The sequence below is a fragment of the Engystomops pustulosus genome, chromosome 6 (genome assembly GCF_040894005.1).
Source record: "Engystomops pustulosus chromosome 6, aEngPut4.maternal, whole genome shotgun sequence".
Lineage (NCBI taxonomy): Eukaryota > Metazoa > Chordata > Amphibia > Anura > Leptodactylidae > Engystomops > Engystomops pustulosus.
Window position 1 is genome coordinate 20240874 of NC_092416.1, and position 13089 is coordinate 20253962.

At 45.9% G+C, this 13089-nt stretch overlaps 1 protein-coding gene across 4 annotated transcripts in view; it reads left to right on the forward strand.

Annotated features, from left to right (window-relative positions):
- Positions 1–13089, forward strand: part of GRAMD1A (GRAM domain containing 1A) — a 104888-nt gene that overhangs the window by 37114 nt on the left and 54685 nt on the right. Inside the window, exon 1 of one of the 4 annotated variants that reach the window (XM_072155086.1) lies at positions 2298–2443. The exons of the other annotated variants lie outside the window; for them this stretch is intronic. The gene's annotated coding sequence lies outside the window, so the exon portion shown is untranslated. Of the gene's footprint in view, positions 1–2297; positions 2444–13089 lie in introns of those variants that run through there. 4 annotated transcript variants of the gene reach the window in all.

The following is a 13089-nucleotide window of genomic DNA, read 5'->3' on the forward strand; positions in this document are numbered from 1 at the left end:
GGCACGGGTGCCAGAGGTGGCACTCAGAGCCCTCTATGTGGGCACCCTTGCCATCACTCCAGGGTAGAGTTTTGCAGACAGGACTCAAGGCCTCTTGTAGTCCCAGGCAACCCAGAACCACAGAAGGAAGCTACAATGATAATCCAAACTTCTTCTCCTTCTTTCTACTGTACTCGTTTCCTCAGGTGCCTATACAATTTAAACCCGTGAAAGAGCAGGTAGTAATAAGTTACTGCTTAAATTGTCGCATTGGCACTTTGCAAAAATATGCAGGTTTTGGTTGTAGTTTGGGCACTCAGTGTCTAAAAGGTTTGCCATCGCTGCCATACAGTATAATGCCCCTCACTGCCCCTATACACAGGATAATGCCCCCTCACTGCCCCTATACACAGGATAATGCCCCTACAATGCCCTCTCACAGTATACTGCCTGGTGCCTCCACATGCTATGGTGCTATGGTGCCCCCTCCATTAGATTTTTTGGGTGAGCTGTGGTTGTATCCAGGGAAGAGGTAAATCCATCAGCAGCACAATTATCTCTCCAATCTTATGTATAAGGAGCATCCATGTACCTGGAGTAAGGACTGGTGTGAAAGGTGTAGACTGGATACAATGTAACAGAACCTCAGCTGTGAGAAGCAAAATTAGAATTCATTTTCTCATGGTCCCCAGAATCATGTGACCCCTCTGAGCGGTTTACAGCTTCGTGACAATGTATAATCCCATTTTATGGCAGAGCTATGTGTGCTGGTGGAGGCCGCAGATGTCTGAATTTAGGAGGAAATTAGGTTAATCGCTGCGTGTGATGAGGAGGATGTTTGGGGTAAATCTGTGAGCAGGGAATGAGCAGCGCCGGCGCCCCCTGTGTCTGTGTGTAGATGTCACGGGTTGATGTGACCTTGTTTTTATGTAACGTGACACGGAGAGAGGGACATCATGAGCTCAGACCTTCTAAGAATTAGGCAGCACCTTCCGTTCAGTTGATGCCAGTGGATACTATCTCCTCGCATTCTATTCCGTGTCACCTAATCACTACCAGCCCCCACCCCCACCCCAAGAAATCTGTCAGCGGGTGTCAGCATCGGACTGTGATACCTGGAATCATTTGATGTTAGTTTTCCATTAAATTCCTGAAAACTTTTAAAGGGAACCCGTCACCAGGATTTACCATTACCCCAGTAAACTGCCATCAGGTAGGGGGTGAGTTCCCTCTTTTATGTGAAAAGATGACTCTTCTCATCCCAATTTCAAATCATATAAGTCAAGTTTAGTGGTTGCAGGGGAAGTGTCACTTCAGATGACTCTATCTACCTTCCTGTAGCACCATGAAACATGCTGCTGGTGTCATACTAAAGATCACAATCTTATCTTTCAAATATCCTCTTTCAGCTTATGATTCTGTGCATTTTACAGAACTGGACTTACAGGCAGGTAAATAAAATAGCCGGGAACTTTATCTTCAGCTTTCATTTCCAACTAAGTCTTCAGCTGCTTCTGTAGATCACAAAGCCATAAGCCTCGTGTGGTCTTAAAGATTAGATACGGATCTTTAATATGACCAAAAAATCTCAAGATTCTATGAGATAGGGGCTTGTAGAGTGACTACCCCTAAATTTGACTCGTCTCATGTAAAAATGAGGTGAGAAGAGTCATATTTTCCTGACTTTTTTTTTATAGGTAAATGGGTGAGATTTGACATAAAAGAAAGAGTAGAAAGGAAATGTTGCCACCTACCAGATGAACTAGTAGTTTAGTGGAATAAAACCGGGCGACAGGTCATCATAAGGCCACATTCACACAACGTGTTTGAATAGTTACTGATCACATATAGATTTGCACCTAAATACTTGCGAATGGGAAACCCATATGCGATTGGGCATAGCCCCTCCCCTTTCTGCTTGAATTGTGTTTCTAAACATAATCCAAGCGGAAGGTGTGAACGCAGCCTGATGTACAGTGTAAACTTGCTACAAGGCCTAACATGCTGGTTATATTATATTATAATAAATGCATTATATATTATATTACATATATATTTTTATAAATACAAACATAATGTATCTGCAAACATAAATATAAACATGTACATATACATATCTACACGTGTATATGCTTGCTTGGTTGTATAGATACATAGTATATAGTGTGTTTATATTGATGTACATACACACACACACTACACATATGTATGGACAAGTAAACATACATACATATACATATATCAAACGCAAGACACTCACATGAGCCTGGTCACAGCGTAAGAAGACACTGCTGCACGCCCCCTCCCCTCACTCTCGTCCCGACCCGGGACTACTTTCTTGTGTAGGAGGAAGGAGGGAGCACGTGGGGGTTGGATGTAGCCCACGCTATGGCTGCTGAGCTGAGGACTTCGTGGTCAGCCTGTACTCCAGCTTCCAGCAGCCCTCCCCTGTGAGCAGTAGCAGGTACTTATTTGGGGAGGGGGGATAGTCCGGGGCAGGTGCTCAGTGAGTCCCATAAGGTTGGTCCTTGTCATTATCCAGTATATATGTACATGTGCAGAGACTAGGTATATATCTCCTTTCTGTTCCACAGCTCCATAACTGTTATTATAGCTGCCAGCTTCTGGTTAGTACTACAGCAGTAACTCAGAGCAGATAATAAGGGCAGAGAGCTAAGGGCACAGCAGTGTGAGGAAAGTGTGATGTCTGTATATAAGATGGTGTGTTAGACAGTTTGTCATAGTCTTGAGTCCATGTCAGAGGAGGAGGATTATGAAGATGTGACTCATCCCTTGTGCTGCCATGCTGGGTGTTGTGGTACCACAGATCATATTCAGAGATGTCTCCAGACCTTCACTCTTCCGCTTCTCATCTGATCTTCTGAGATGTTTCTCTGGCTTCTACCTCCCCTGACAATGTGTTCTTCTTCTTGGAAACCCTGGTGCACAGTAGAAGATAAGTGTCTGCCCAGGCTGTGTCACTGCCACATTAGACGGGAGCCCGGGTGGTGGTGGGCAAGGGGGTCCGGGGTGCAATAATCTTCTGCGTACCACTGTGCAAGCCTTCAGCTAAGATAAGAGCATTCAGTCTTACATGTCTACCCCATATGTCAGTGATGGCGAACCTTTTCGAGACCGAGTGCCCAAACTGCAAACCCAAATCCCCTTCATTTATCGCGAGGTGCCAACCAAAAATTAGAGCAGTATGTTATTGCTCCCTCTTCTTCAACAACGTTCAATCTTACTGGCCTCCTGAGGACACCAACCTAGAAGGAGGGAAAATTTGCATCATTGTAGCTTCTTTCTACTGTCCCTCTGTACACAGATAATCATGGGACCAGCAGGAGGTCCTTTGGAGATAATTCGTCCCGTCTACACATTCTCCCTCTTCCTACAGTCCCAAGTAGCCAAGTAAGTCACTTTAAAATATGACTGAAAGCAGCATCTTTCAAGTTGCTTGGAACTACAGGAAAATTCTTTGAGTCATGTCTGGTGTGCTGGGGCGATGGCCCGGGTGCCCACAGAAAGAGCCCCAAGTGCCGCCTCTGGCACCCGTGCCATAGGTTCGCCACCACTGCCATATGTCATCAATGTCATTACTCAAGGTCAATTGAAGCAATAGTACAGACCAGGTTACCCTAAGACATATACAAAGAGATCCCCAGGTTATACCGGCTGTGCATATATCATTATATACAGGAGATCCCCAGGTTATACCGGCTGTACATATATCATTATATACAGGAGATCCCCAGGTTATACCAGCTGTACATATATCATTATATACAGGAGATGCCCAGGTTATACCAGCTGTACATATATCATTATATACAGGAGATCCCCAGGTTATACCGGCTGTACATATATCATTATATACAGGAGATCCCCAGGTTATACCGGCTGTACATATATCATTATATACAGGAGATCCCCAGGTTATACCGGCTGTACACATATCATTATATACAGGAGATCCCCAGGTTATACCGGCTGTACATATATCATTATATACAAGAGATCCCCAGGTTATACCAGCTGTACATATATCATTATATACAGGAGATCCCCAGGTTATAACGGCTGTACATATATCATTATATACAGGAGATCCCCAGGTTATACCGGCTGTACATATATCATTATATACAGGAGATCCCCAGGTTATACCAGCTGTACATATATCATTATATGCAGGAGATCCCCAGGTTATACCAGCTGTACATATATCATTATATACAGGAGATCCCCAGGTTATACCGGCTGTACATATATCATTATATACAGGAGATCCCCAGGTTATACCGGCTGTACATATATCATTATATACAGGAGATACCCAGGTTATACCGGCTGTACATATATCATTATATACAGGAGATCTCCAGGTTATACCGGCTGTACATATACCATTATATACAGGAGATCCCCAGGTTATACCGGCTGTACATATATCATTATATACAGGAGATCCCCAGGTTATACCGGCTGTACATATATCATTATATACAGGAGATCCCCAGGTTATACCAGCTGTACATATATCATTATATACAGGAGATCCCCAGGTTATACCGGCTGTACATATATCATTATATACAGGAGATACCCAGGTTATACCGGCTGTACATATATCATTATATACAGGAGATCCCCAGGTTATACCGGCTGTACATATATCATTATATACAGGAGATACCCAGGTTATACCGGCTGTACATATATCATTATATACAGGAGATCCCCAGGTTATACCGGCTGTACATATACCATTATATACAGGAGATCCCCAGGTTATACCGGCTGTACATATATCATTATATACAGGAGATCCCCAGGTTATACCGGCTGTACATATATCATTATATACAGGAGATCCCCAGGTTATACCGGCTGTACATATATCATTATATACAGGAGATCCCCAGGTTATACCGGCTGTACATATATCATTATATACAGGAGATCCCCAGGTTATACCAGCTGTACATATATCATTATATACAGGAGATCCCCAGGTTATACCGGCTGTACATATATCATTATATACAGGAGATACCCAGGTTATACCGGCTGTACATATATCATTATATACAGGAGATCCCCAGGTTATACCAGCATGCTCCCTATCACTATATACAGGTAGAGCAGTATATATGTAGGTAACTGTGTAGGGTCGGGGGTCACACTGTGTTAGGGGTCAGTCTGTAGAGCCCCTCCAGTGTGCTGGGCACCTCCTGGCACACGGGGCCCCGGGCCGGTTACATGTGACTGGGCTGTGAGAGGAGCCTGACGTCTGCCCTCTGCAGGACCCTGATATTTAACCTCTCGCAGGGTAACTGGAGAGCACATTCAATGTCTCTGTGGTGGAAAAAGGGTCACGGGGATCATATGGTTTGTGGTACCACCGGCCGGCACAATAGACAGCGCCGCGGTGGCACTAAATATAGACCGGGCCGGGGGATGTGTCACCGGGACCTGGGTGTACGGTGACAACATTACCGAGATAGAGTCCTGTCCTTTTACTATTCTAATTATTCTCATTATTGCGAAAATTAGATTGTGATTCCTCTATTTCCTGTGGTTGTATGCCCTCACACTGCTGTGCCCTGAGCTCTCTGCTTTCAGCTTCTACAACCTTTCCCTCTCAACGTGAGGAAAAGCACCAGCAGGCTTCTCTAAATGAGACATTCATCATAATGAGGAAAAAGGGAGGGGTTTCTAGAGGTGTGAGAGCACAGCAGTGTGAGGCCACGCCCCCAGTGCACAATCCTGGAATGTGAATTCATATTTCACAGTCCTGCTTCTACTACCCGCATATACAAAGGTATGGTTACATAGATTTCCAGAGCCAATAGTTGACACTGCTTGCAGAGAGAACAGCAGTGTGAGGCCACGCCCCCAGTGCACAATCCTGGAATATTAATTCATATTTCACAGTCCTGCTTCTACTACCCTCATAGACAAAGGTATGGTTACATAGATCTCCAGAGCCAATAGCTGACACTGCTTGCAGAGAGAACAGCAGAGTGAGGCCACACCCCCAGTGCACTTAGAGAAGCTACAATCCTTGAATATAAATTCATATATCACAGTCCTGCTTCTACTACCCTCATAGACAAAGGTATGGTTACATAGATCTCCAGAGCCAATAGCTGACACTGCTTGCAAAGAGAACAGCAGAGTGAGGCCACACCTCCAGTGCACTTAGAGAAGCTACAATCCTTGAGTATAAATCCATCACAGTCTTGCTGCTTCTAACAATTCTAAGTATGATTATGTATCTGACTCGAAAGAACAGCCAACACTGGCAGAGAGCACATAGCACAGCAGTGTAAGGATATGCCTCCAGTCCACTAAAATCTTAAAATACAGATCCATTTTCACTGTCCTGCTGCTACTAAAGACTTATACAAAGGTATGATTACATAGCTCTTAACTGACAGCAACATATTTCACAGTCCTGCTGCTACTACGGTCAACATATATAAAGGTATGGATATATAGATCTCCAAAGCTTATACACAGCAGTGTGAGGACACAACTCCCAGTGCACTTTACAAAGCTACAATCCTAGAATAAAAATTAATATTTCACCGTCCTGCTGCTGATAACAATATACATAAGGGTATGATTATGCATCTCTTTAGGGAAAATACTCAACACTGTCTGCAGAGAGCACAGAGCACAGCAGTGTGAGGACACGCCTCCAGAGCACTTGTAGAATCCTAGAACTACAATCCTAGAATAAAATCCATATTTCACAGTCCTGCAGCTCCTAACACGTTATAGAAATGGTCTGATTACACATCTGTCCGGGGAGGATACATAACACTAGGTACAGTTTTGTATGACCCCTCTAAGAAATTTGTTTCAAAAGTTGGTCGTTACTATGGAGACCGTGACGCACGGGTTATATTTTTACATTTTACGCGCATTGAAATTTCCTGGTTCCTGGAAGAAGTCATTTTTATTATGTGATGGAGAGAAGTTTCCGGCTGAAGGGGGCGAGCGGCGATGACATCACAGAAAGTTTCGGGTCAGACTCCGCCCCCTTTAATTTTATCCTCTCTTTATATTTGGTTTTCCGTTTTAATTTATAACCTAAAACTTTTGCATAATCCTATCTGTACTCCTACCCACACCCCTCCTCACATGGTGTGGCCCATGTCTTCCACCCTCCTTAAACTGTGGCCTCCTGTGGTCCATCCTCCTCATACTGTGGTCCCCTGTTCTCCAGTCTCATCCTGTGGCCTCCCATCCTACAGCCTCCTCCTGTCCTCCATCCTCCTCATACTGTGGCCTCCTGTCCTCCAACTTCCTCATAATGCACCCTCCTGTCTTTCATCCTCCTTCATATTGTGGCCCCTGATCTCCAGCCTCCTCCTTCTGTCCCCCAGCCTCCTTCTCCTGTCCTCCAGCCTCCTCCTGTAGCCTCTTGTCCTCCAGCCTCCTCCTCCTGTAGTCTTCTGTCCTCCAACCTCCTCCAGTAGCCTCCTGTCCTCCATCTTTATTGTAGCCTCCTGTCCTCCAGCTTTATTCAGCCTCCTCCTGTAGACTCCAGTGTTCTTCAGCCTCCTTCTCCTATCCCCCAGCATCCTCATGAAGCTTTCTGTCCTCCAGCCGCATCCTGTCCTCCAGTCTCCTCCTGCAGCCTCATGTCCTCCAACCTCCTCCTGTAGCCTTCTGTCCTCCAGCCTCCTCCTGTAGCCTTCTGTCCTCCAGCCTCCTTTTGTGGCCTCCTGTCCTGCAGTCTCCTCCTGTAGCCTTCTGTCCTCCAGCCTCCTTCTCCAGTCCTCCAGCCTCCTCCTGTGGTCTCCTGTCCTCCAGCCTCCTCCTGTGGCCTCCTGTCCTCCAGCCTCCTCCTGTAGCCTTCTGTCCTCCATCCTCCACCTGTAGCCTCCAGTGTTCTTCAGCTTCCCTCTCATGTCCTCCAGCCTCCTCTTGTAGCCTTCTTTCCTCTAGCCTCCTTCTCCTGTCCTCCAGCCTCCTCCTGTAGCCTCTTGTCCTCCAGCCTCCTCCTGTAGCCTCTTGTCCTCCAGCCTCCTCCTCCTGTAGTCTTCTGTCCTCCAACCTCCTCCAGTAGCCTCCTGTCCTCCATCTTTATTGTAGCCTCCTGTCCTCCAGCTTTATTCAGCCTCCTCCTGTAGCCTCCAGTGTTCTTCAGCCTCCTTCTCCTATCCCCCAGCATCCTCATGAAGCTTTCTGTCCTCCAGCCACATCCTGTCCTCCAGTCTCCTCCTGCAGTCTCATGTCCTCCAACCTCCTCCTGTAGCCTTCTGTCCTCCAGCCTCCTCCTGTGGCCTCCTGTCCTGCAGTCTCCTCCTGTGGCCTCCTGTCCTGCAGTCTCCTCCTGTGGCCTCCTGTCCTGCAGTCTCCTCCTGTAGCCTTCTGTCCTCCAGGCTCCTCCTGTAGCCTTCTGTCCTCCATCCTCCACCTGTAGCCTCCAGTGTTCTTCAGCCTCCTTCTCCTGTCCCCCTGCCTCCTCCGGTAGCCTCCAGTGTTCTTCAGCTTCCCTCTCATGTCCTCCAGCCTCCTCTTGTAGCCTTCTTTCCTCTAGCCTCCTTCTCCAGTCCTCTAGCCTCCTTCTGTGGCCTCCTGTCCTCCAGCCTCCTCCTGTGGCCTCCTGTCCTCCAGCCTCCTCCTGTAGCCTTCTGTCCTCCATCCTCCACCTGTAGCCTCCAGTGTTCTTCAGCTTCCCTCTCATGTCCTCCAGCCTCCTCTTGTAGCCTTCTTTCCTCTAGCCTCCTTCTCCTGTCCTCCAGCCTCCTCCTGTAGCCTCCAGTGTTCTTCAGCCTCCTTCTCCTGTCCCCCAACCTCCTCCAGTAGCCTTCAGTGTTCTCCAGCCTCCCTCTCATGTCCTCCAGCCTCCTATTGTAGCCTTCTGTCCTCCAGTATCCTCCTGTAGCCTCCAGTGTTCTTCAGCTTCCCTCTCATGTCCTCCAGCCTCCTCTTGTAGCCTTCTTTCCTCTAGCCTCCTTCTCCAGTCCTCCAGCCTCCTCTTGTAGCCTCTTGTCCTCCAGTCTCCTCCTGTAGCCTCTTGTCCTCCAGTCTCCTCCTGTAGCCTTCTGTCTTCCAGCCTCCTCCTGTAGCCTCCAGTGTTCTTCAACCTCCTTCTCCTGTCCCCCAGGCTCCTCCGGTAGCCTCCAGTGTTCTTCAGCCTCCCTCTCATGCCTCCTTATCCAGTCCTTCAGCCTCTTCTTGTGGCCTCCTGTCCTCCAGCCTCCTCCTGTAGCCTCCTGTCCGCCAGCCTCCTCCTGTAGCCTCCAGTGTTCTTCAACCTCCTTCTCCTGTCCTCCAGCATCCTCCAGTAGCCTCCAGTGTTCTTCAGCTTCCCTCTCATGTCCTCCAGCCTCCTCTTGTAGCCTTCTTTCCTCTAGCCTCCTTCTCCAGTCCTCCAGCCTCCTCTTGTAGCCTCTTGTCCTCCAGTCTCCTCCTGTAGCCTTCTGTATTCCAGCCTCCTCCTGTAGCCTCCAGTGTTCTTCAACCTCCTTCTCCTGTCCCCCAGGCTCCTCCGGTAGCCTCCAGTGTTCTTCAGCCTCCCTCTCATGCCTCCTTATCCAGTCCTTCAGCCTCTTCTTGTGGCCTCCTGTCCGCCAGCCTCCTCCTGTAGCCTCCTGTCCGCCAGCCTCCTCCTGTAGCCTCCTGTCCGCCATCCTCCTCCTGTAGCCTCCAGTGTTCTTCAACCTCCTTTTCCTGTCCCCCAGGCTCCTCCGGTAGCCTCCAGTGTTCTTCAGCTTCCCTCTCATGTCCTCCAGCCTCCTCTTGTAGTGTTCTTACCTCCAGCCTCCTTCTCCTGTCCTCCAGCCTCCTTCTTTCCTCCAGCCTCCTTATCCAGTCCTTCAGCCTCTTCTTGTGGCCTCCTGTCCTCCAGCCTCCTCCTGTAGCCTCCTGTCCGCCAGCCTCCTCCTGTCCTCCAGCCTCCTGTAGCCTCCTGTCCGCCATCCTCCTCCTGTAGCCTCCTGTCCGCCATCCTCCTCCTGTAGTCTCCTGTCCTCCAGCCTCCTCCTGTAGCCATCTTTCCTCCAGCCTCCTATCCTCTAGCGGCTTCCTGCTTCCTTCTGTCCTCCTGTAGCCTCCAGTTTACCCTGCTCTACCTGTTGCCCTCTGTCCTTCAGCCTCCTCTCGTTATGGCCTCCTGTCCTATCTGCTTTAAGAGTCACATATAAGCTGCCCTGTGCTAACCGAGATGAGATGATCTAATGGTAGATAGAGGATTGCAGCTCTGGATGTGACTGGAGTATATAATGGCAAGGGTAATACTGCAGCTCTGGATGTGACTGGAGTATATAATGGCAAGGGTAATACTGCAGCTCTGGATGTGACTGGAGTATATAATGGCAAGGGTAATACTGCAGCTATGGATGTGACTGGAGTATATAATGGCAAGGGTAATACTGCAGCTCTGGATGTGACTGGAGTATATAATGGCAAGGGTAATACTGCAGCTCTGGATGTGACTGGAGTATATAATGGCAAGGGTAATACTGCAGCTCTGGATGTGACTGGAGTATATAATGGCAAGGGTAATACTGCAGCTATGGATGTGACTGGAGTATATAATGGCAAGGGTAATACTGCAGCTCTGGATGTGACTGGAGTATATAATGGCAAGGGTAATACTGCAGCTCTGGATGTGACTGGAGTATATAATGGCAAGGGTAATACTGCAGCTATGGATGTGACTGGAGTATATAATGGCAAGGGTAATACTGCAGCTCTGGATGTGACTGGAGTATATAATGGCAAGGGTAATACTGCAGCTCTGGATGTGACTGGAGTATATAATGGCAAGGGTAATACTGCAGCTCTGGATGTGACTGGAGTATATAATGGCAAGGGTAATACTGCAGCTCTGGATGCGGCTGGAGTATCACAGATGATAGAAGAATAGGAATTGAGAACATATTATCTCATATTACCTCCCATATAACCTCACAGGGCCTGGCGTAGAAATAAACGCAGCGCAGGCTTCAGTCGGATACATTAAGAAGCCGGAGTGTTTTGATGTATCTGGCTGTGCCCGATGCTCGGTGGGGCTATCATACACAATAACCCCTATTGTCTTTTTAGTAATCATTGAAAGCTTAGAGCTCATATTAATGACATGTGGCAAAATAGGAACTGAGCTGTGATTGATTGCTAGAAGCTTGTGATGGGAATTCCTGGCTCTTCTTAGTGAGCTGGATCATTAGGCTCCGCTCACTAAGAAGAGCCTAATAGATAGATACTAGTTATTCTTCACTGATATGAACTACTAATATTACAAATCAGAGATACTCCTATTTATCCAAAAAATTATTCTCACCTCTAGACCAATTTTAGAGGTCACTCAAATATTGGGGGACATCTACTAAGATTGTCGGAGACTGCACTAAAATACTGGGTGCGACAGATCCATTAAGATCGTGCGCCAGAAATCACCAACTTTTTTTGGTGCACCTTTACCAAAGGGCGTGCGACAGACTTTGCATGTTAAATCTGATGCACGGTCCAACTGAGCGCCAGAACGCCCCCTAAATTATTTAGCATGAAGAATAGCGCAGCTGCCCCACAAAAGCATCACGTGTGACACAACGGTGTCACGGACTTTTCTTATATACCTGCGCAAGGTAAAAGAATGTGCAAAGTCCGACAGAAAACTGTCGCAAGGCCCTTAGTAAATGAGCCCCAATGTCCTCAGACTGCTCCATAAAACAGACAGGTTTGAGCTAAAGACCAAAATATTAGTCAAATCCAACCTTTTTATGACATTACCTATATGATGTAATACATAGAAGGGCAAAATAACACAAAATAAAAAGATGTGGGCAAGATCCGATTCCTAAAATGTGCTTTGTATTTGAAAAGAGCCAACAGTATCTGCCATTAATGTTATTGCTCTGTGTCCTATCATAGCTGCATTGCACATATGTATCTCTTGTTGCTCTCTACCCCCTTGTGCTTAGAGGGCATCTACCACCAGGATGAAGGGCTGTATGCAAATAAGCCTGAGGGGCTCCAGGTTCCATAGGTGTCAATGGACCCCTCAGGCTCATTTGCATACAGCCCTTCATCCTGGTGGTAGATATCCTCTAAAGTTTTTCTCCTATGAGTGTATTGCACTTGTAGCTATTGGAGCTATTGTAACATTGTGTAACTATTTACTACCTGGTAGGGGGAGAGAAGAAGAAAAGGAAAAAGACCCCAGCACCCACAGACCACCACCAACTCGTGTTTCACCTATTGCCTCATCAGTAGTATCATATCATATACTACATAGATAGATGAGATAGATAGATAGATAGATAGATATGAGATAGATAGATAGATAGGAGATAGAAAGATGTTAGATAGATAGATAGATGGATGGATAGATAGATATATATGACATAGATAGATGTTAGATAGATAGATGGATAGATAGATAGATAGATATATATGACATAGATAGATAGATGGATAGATAGATGGATAGATAGGTATATATGAGATATGAGATAGATAGATAGATATGACATAGATGTTAGATAGATAGATAGATAGATATGACATAGATGTTAGATAGATAGATAGATAGATAGATATGACATAGATGTTAGATAGATAGATAGATAGATAGATATGACATAGATGTTAGATAGATAGGAGATAGATAGGAGATAGATATGAGATAGATAGATAGATAGATATGACATAGATGTTAGATAGATAGGAGATAGATAGGAGATAGATAGATATGAGATAGATAGATAGATAGATAGATAGATAGGAGATAGATAGATAGATGGATATGAGACAGATATTAGATAGATGGATAGATATGAGATAGATAGATAGATAGATATGAGATAGATAGATATGAGATAGATAGATAGATATGAGACAGATATTAGATAGATAGATATGAGATAGATAGATAGATAGATAGATATGAGATAGATAGATAGATAGATATGAGATAGATAGATAGATATGAGATAGATAGATAGATATGAGATAGATAGGAGATAGATATGAGATAGATAGGAGATAGATATGAGATAGATAGGAGATAGATATGAGACAGATATTAGATAGATAGATGTTAGATAGATAGATAGATAGGAGATAGATATGAGATAGATAGATAGA